Raw genomic sequence first — 7,154 nt, 5'->3', positions numbered from 1 at the left:
TCTCTCTCTCTCTCTCTCTCTCTCTCTCTCTCTCTCTCTCTCTCTCTCTCTCTCTCTCCTCCCCCTCCCCTTCCTCCTTCTTTTACCACAGTAATCTGAAAGAGTCCTTCTGTACTAGCGTTCATTATTTTTATACTATTAATACAATTCTTAATGGTATTGATCCATCAAGGAAGAGTTACTTTTCGTGTCCACCATCTGATACATTCGTGTATGTGTATTGCAATACAATAGCGATGTACACGTAAGAACATGCATGATTTTAAATATACATGCATGCGATTTTTACAACGACCTGCGTCTCGCTGGTTCGATGATTATATATTCCGAGGTGAAGGCAGAGCTTCGAGCCGAACCAACGCGTTCCATTCAGTATACCGACGACCGTAGTGCTGGTAAGACATACACTCGCCACCTCCCGCAAAGTGTATCTTATACCGTGTAAACACATGTGCGTTTTTGTGCCCAATTTATATTTTCCTAAATATTTGTTTTTACTTTTTCTCGCACTTCCTCCTATGTGGACACAACCGCATTTTTCGCATAGGACGATGATCGATAGGTAAGGATACATCTAATTTTTTTTAAAATTATTAATTTGAATTATTATACGATTAGATCTTCTCGTGCGTAATTTTATTTTGTACATTTCTTCTTGTTATAAAGTGTTATTTTAACAAAACAAGTTCATCCAAGAATGAAAGAAATGTAATTTCAAAATATAAGTTTATAGTTTTCAGTTTTTATTTTATTTAAAATTTAAATTGTTTAATAAATTAAATGTGTTATGCTAGGTTTATATATTTATAATGTATTTATAATATATATGTTTGCCATTTTGCAATACGGAATTTGCGGCGCTCTCTCTCTCTCTCTCTCTCTCTCTCTCTCTCTCTCTCTCTCTCTCAATCTAATTCTTCAATATAAAAATACGGACGTATTAAGATGATTAAAACAAAAATCAAGTTTGATGATGGATATTAGAACAACGCAGTGGATAATACAATGACGTCAAAGATAAGAAGATTCATGCAGTGAAAGTCAATTAAATCTGCAGCAAGACTAACTTAAACGTCTACCGTCTGTCTCTACAACGGTAGAAAAATTTGTGGTTTACTGCTCATCCGTATAGTTGCAATTGAATCGTAATATGCGAAACGTGAAATTACCCCACGTGCGTGATACGACTTCAAGTATAATTTTCATGAAATTAATTCGTTGCTATCTTTTTCACTCTCTGTGTACTTGCATGTAAATAAAAACCTATTAAATTTCTATTAATTGCATCCAGTTATGTATGTCTATTTCTATCAGTGTAGATTAACTTTAATCTTGGTTTAACTTGCTTTTTATCTTTTTCTAATTCTTAGAACTAATTGTAAAAAAAAATAAAAGATAAGTTAAACCGAGATTAAAGTTAATCTATGTTATACAAATAGACATTAGACTACTATTGATTGCAGATATCTCAGGAATACGGCTGCATCTTTTTAATTATAGTTTCTTGGCTAATTGTGATTTTCTTTCGATAAATATGTTGAGAAAAATTGTTATTTATATTTTTATTTATATCTCTATCTATAATTATATCTGTATAAACACTATAAACTAAACTTCGAAAATTCTATTAAAGTAGATTCTTTTTTAAAAGTCAAAGGTTCAACTTTTATAAATTTCTACTAAATCGACTGAAGAATCTATATACTAGAAGAAACATTTGACGATTCTGAAACACATATGTAACAAATAACAAATAATAGGTATAAAAATTAAAAATGCGCAAGATTTTATAATCTCTTAATCTATACCATTTAGATAGCTTTAACTTGAATAATTACTATATTAATTCGTTATCTGTCATATCACATGAACCTGTGGCAGTTAAACATCGTAGTTGAATATTGAAAGCGAGTTTCATCGATTATTAGAAAGCGGTGCGCTAGGATGTCAACACGACAAAATATCCACAAATCGATAAATTAATCGCAATTATATTAGCTTAGCAATAGATGCACGTATAAATATCTGCCCCTTTGTCGTACGGAAAAAAAAGCAATAAGAATGTAGAGATATTAATGAACTTGTGAGCAGATGATTTCTTTGAATAATGCCCGGTTTCTTCACTGTTGGATAACTTTATCCTTAGGTTAAATTCACTCTTCATCTCTTTCTAAGAGTTAGGTTAGAAAGAGATGAAGAGTGAGTTTATCCTAAGGATAAAGTTATCCGACGGTGAAGAAACCGGGCATAAATGCGTGTGTGCGCGATTTAAATATTACGTGTGCATGTGCGCGCGCGCGCACGCGCACACACACACACACACACAAATAAATATTATATATGTATATATATACATATGTAGATATATGGTACATACATGTACAAATCTCTCTATCTCGAAAACCTCTATAATTTGAATTTCAATCATTTCTTATAGGTCGATCTTTATAAGTCGAAGAAAAATATAATATTAACTCGAAGTACTTGCGAATACATTAATTTCCTGTAATTTTACCTCTACAACTTGAATTATTTCAAAATTGTCTTTTACATCTCGAAAGAAGTTTCAAAGCTTGAAGAATATAAAACCTCTATAACTCGAATTTGTTCCATTCGCATTCGAATAAAGAGAGCTTCTACTGTATGTATGTGTATACATACTTCTATAATTAATAGATTGTTAACGCCTTATGTATAAGGCATCTACAATTCTTATATCCAAAATAAGAATATAGTCCTACTAACGCGCACGCATTGATGGCATTTTATAGTATTTTCGCACCCTAAAATAGCATGTTTTGTAGGTTAAATACAATTTTTATTAATTCTCTTAAAACACACTAGAGAAAAACACTATAAGATACAAATTAGAATTTCGATTATAATGCAAATTACACATACTTATTGATATGCGTATACGCAAAATTCTACGCATGTACAGAATTGATAACTTAAGTACATAAGTAAAGTATGTATTTAAGTCACCAATTCTGTAGTACATGCGTAGAATTTTGCGTATACGCATATCAATAAGTATGTGTAATTCATTATGATCGAAATTCTAATTTGTACCTTATAGTGTGTTTTTCTCTAGTATTTTAAAAGAATTAAAATTATATTACACTTTACATAAAAAATTTAAGGAATTAGCAATTTAGTTTTAGCAGTTAAATGTATACAAGTCTGAAATGTTTACACGTGCATATTTTTTATTTTCATTGTTGCATTGTATACGACTATATTATACTATTTACGCCAATCATTATCAATGTTGGAGGCAGAAATACTTTCATACGTTACTTGTTTTCTGTAACATCTTAAATTGTTTGTGATATTTTCAACAAATTCTTTTTTCAAATAGATATTTTAAGGAGATAACTCTTTTATTCATATTTCCTATTTATATTATAAAGAGATATAATTTGTTATTGTAAATAAAAATATAATGCGTTTCAATGTATATATGAAATAGATTTATGTTTCTTAGAACGTGAATGATATATTATTTTGGGTTAATTATATCTCGGAAACAAACAAAGGATTAAATTTATGATTTCGAAGAAAGAAGGTCACAATATCTATCGTTAGATCGCGTTGTTAAATGTATAATAATTATATTGTCTCTTAATAGTTTTCACGGTCGGTATATTAATGCAGCATTTTCACGGTCTTCTTGATTTACTAAATAAGACGCTCGACGAAGTTAGCAGTTCACTTTCTTAAACTACATAACACTGTAGCTTATGTATACATGCTGGATGAAAGCTGAAGTATACAACATTACTGGCAGGATGTTCCAATGTCGAGGAAGTTATATAAGACATTCGAACTATTATTGTTTCTAGTATCGAACCGTGTATGTTAAAAACACACACAAATATAATCTTGCACATCAATCTTTCTAAATTAAATAATCTAAAAACTTATTTTTAAATATTATATGATTGATTGTTATGAAAGATTACGATTACATTTATATGATTACAATTTGTATATAATTATAAAATTAAAAGTATAAAATACATAAGAAAGCTAGTAAATATAATAATATATGTGAATAACTGATCGAATATATTGACAGAAATAAAACAAAATTGAAAAAAATTAATAACGCACGCGCGTCTATAACTAAAATTTAGATTTAAGGCTCCTGTTCACTCACTGTAGCCTTCTTGGATTGATGACGTCAGAAGCGAGAAAAATATCATAAACATTTTTGTGACGTACATTAAAATAAAAATGTTTTTCAATAAGACAGCGTTTGTGTAATCGATAGAATAGATTTGTAAAATATACCGAAGGCTTAAGGAAGCTAAGGGGGGTATTCTTGTCTAGAATGCTGTTTTGGAGGTGACTAGAATAGAATAAACTTAAAATTGTTCGAGTTTTTTTTCTGAATTTTTTCACACATATTGTTGCTTTAAAAACATATATAAATATTTGTTGAAAACAAAATTTAACATGTGGTTTTGTACGCTCGGGCACAATGGTGCGCGGAAAAAAACCCTGATTGGCGACCAGTGTTGCAGACGTTATATGTGTCTGAAAAAAAAACCAAACATATTCTTAATCTCTCACAATACTCATGCAAATTAAGAATATGTTTAGTTTTTTTTCCAGATACGCACAACGTCCGCAATATATGGTCGCCAATCAGAAACACACCATTTGTGCCCGAGCGTACAAAACCACATATTTATATTTTTTCCAACAAAATTTATACATGTTTTGGGGAGAACACGATAACCGGGGCCCCTTGATTTGACTGTGGTTTCTGGTAGTATTTTTTACGCTGAACAAAAAATTATATAGATCTTATAGGGCTAACTGCTTTAGTTTTCGAGATATGCAGTATTAAAGTTCAAAATAAATATAACTTGGTAAATGTTTAGATTAAGGGCGACCTCACCGATTTCAATGACCTTGATATATGTTGTCAAAGTCACGACCCCGAGTGACCTTCAGAAGGTTTTAGCCGTCGCTCGTTATTCATTAAAAAGTTATTAACAAAAAAAAGTTTTGAAAATATAGCAGCTATTTTGAGTATTGGAAAGCATAATAACTAATATATATGTCGAAATTGTTCACGCATATACTTTCCACGCGAACCGAGGTTCACGCACACCCCCCCCCCCGTGCTTTCGGGGGGGGTGCGGTAGTCCCGAAATAGTTCACGCATACACTTTCCACGCGAACCGAGGTTCACGCACACCCCCCCGTGCTTTCGGGGAAGGTGCGGTAGTCCCGAAATAGTTCACGCAGCTTTAATACTGCATATCTCGAAAACTAAAGCAGTTAGCCCTATAAGACCTATATAATTTTTTGTTCAGCGTAAAAAATACTACCAGAAACCACAGTCAAATCAAGGGGCCCCGGTTATCGTGTTCGTGCCCATGTTTTTAAAGCAACAATAAATATGTGTAAAAAATTTCAGAAAGAAAACTCGAACAGTTTTAAATTTATCCTATTCTAAAAGTCACCTTCAAAAGCAGAATTCTAGACAAGAATACCCCCTTAAGGCTCCCACTGGCTCGATTGCCAAGTCTGTGTTGACAATACACACAGTATCACACCTGGCAAAATTGTGAAATAAAAAGCGTGAAAAATTACGTTAAAAATTATATTCTTGCGACTTACAGTGTTATTTTTCGTTTTAGTGCAGTGTTTTTATATTTACAATAATTGTCGTAGAGTATTAATTAAGATATACCGAAGAGACTCTCATTTTGTCATAATTTAATATATGAAAGCAAATATTTATTTCAATCCGGTAGCTGTCAAACGGCTTATTTTCGCCCTTGATTATGCAAATTCCATTCGACATATGTGGATTACCCAAACAAAAAGAGAGTTTTCAGTATATTTTACAAGTCTATTCTATCAATAACAAATCCTATGTTATTGAAAAACATTTTTATTCTAATGTATATATCGCAAGAATTTTTATTATATTTCTTGCTTTAACGTCATCAATCCAAAATGGCTGCAGTGAGTAAACAGGAGCCTTAAAATACCGAATTTTAAATAATCCTACATTTATTAGACCCTCATATATCTAAGAGAGGTTCATATAACTCGGATTCGTATAATACGACGGAAAAGTTTTAATATTTGTTTGTTTTAAAGTAAAATAAAAAATTTTACTATTACATCTTTAATATTTATTTTACATTTTTTATAATAAACCCTCTCATTTTTTAATATGTTTTTAAATATGTTTTTATAGACATACATAATCCATATATGTATAATTTATGTGACTTGTATAACACGGATTCATATAACATGAAACGCATTCCTCGTATTATACGGATAGGTCTACTGTATTTATATTTAACGCGTTGAGTATTATCATGCCTCTTGATAGTCACTTCAGGAAAAAACACTCAACGGAGATATAAATTATTCCTGTTATCTGTTTTCTTTTTATAAGCGTGATAATGAGTTATCTGAAAACTATGTTTTTATATTTCAGATCAAACGTATAGTGCCATCGAGCCTTCGGCTGTAATCGTTGGTCGCCACTCTGCAAGTTCTAAAACAGCTTCAACACAGTGCGGTTTAAAAAATATCAGACTAAAACGATCAATAACTTTAGTTGCAGAGAAGCCGCGCAAAGGACTCATCGAGCAAAAGCTGTCAATTCGGTTTTACGCAGGCCTTACGCAAGACAGACAACGCGCATGAAATTTGCCGTGCGTACAGGGCCAATATGACATATTTACGATCAATTGGGGAAGTGATTATCTTCCTGTTGTTGTCGATCTTCGCGATATTGGATGGCATCGTCAAGTCATTCATTCCTAAGAGGTACAAAATGAAGAGCATAGATGGTGAAATCGCTCTCGTGACAGGAGGTGGCGGAGGATTGGGGAGGCTTCTCTCCCTCAGGCTGGCCAACTTGGGCGCCATCGTCATCGTTTGGGATATAAATGAGACCGGTGAGTACGAAATGAAAAAATAGAAAAATTTTATATTTGCAGCATTTGCAACAAAATTTTACATGCGCAAAGAAAGAATGTATAAAATAGAAATATAGCTATAAAACTAGTGGAAATTTTAATAAAATTCTAGAAATATTAGTTATTCTAAATTTGATACAAAAATTATGACAAACATACGTGATAAATTGGTTCATATAATAGTCATAACAA

General features: G+C 31.9%; 1 long non-coding RNA gene across 1 annotated transcript; it reads left to right on the top strand.

Moving 5' to 3' along the window:
- Positions 1–365: 365 nt before the first annotated feature.
- Positions 366–6,582, top strand: LOC112462276. The gene is made up of 2 exons (XR_003041652.1): positions 366–562; positions 6,476–6,582. It is a non-coding gene; the product is annotated as an uncharacterized LOC112462276 (long non-coding RNA).
- The last annotated feature ends 572 nt before the right edge of the window (positions 6,583–7,154 follow it).

Source organism: Temnothorax curvispinosus, unplaced genomic scaffold (assembly GCF_003070985.1).
Source record: "Temnothorax curvispinosus isolate PA1 unplaced genomic scaffold, ASM307098v1 QBEX01012158.1, whole genome shotgun sequence".
Taxonomy (NCBI): Eukaryota; Metazoa; Arthropoda; class Insecta; order Hymenoptera; family Formicidae; genus Temnothorax; species Temnothorax curvispinosus.
This window is presented reverse-complemented; position numbering and strand designations above follow the sequence as displayed.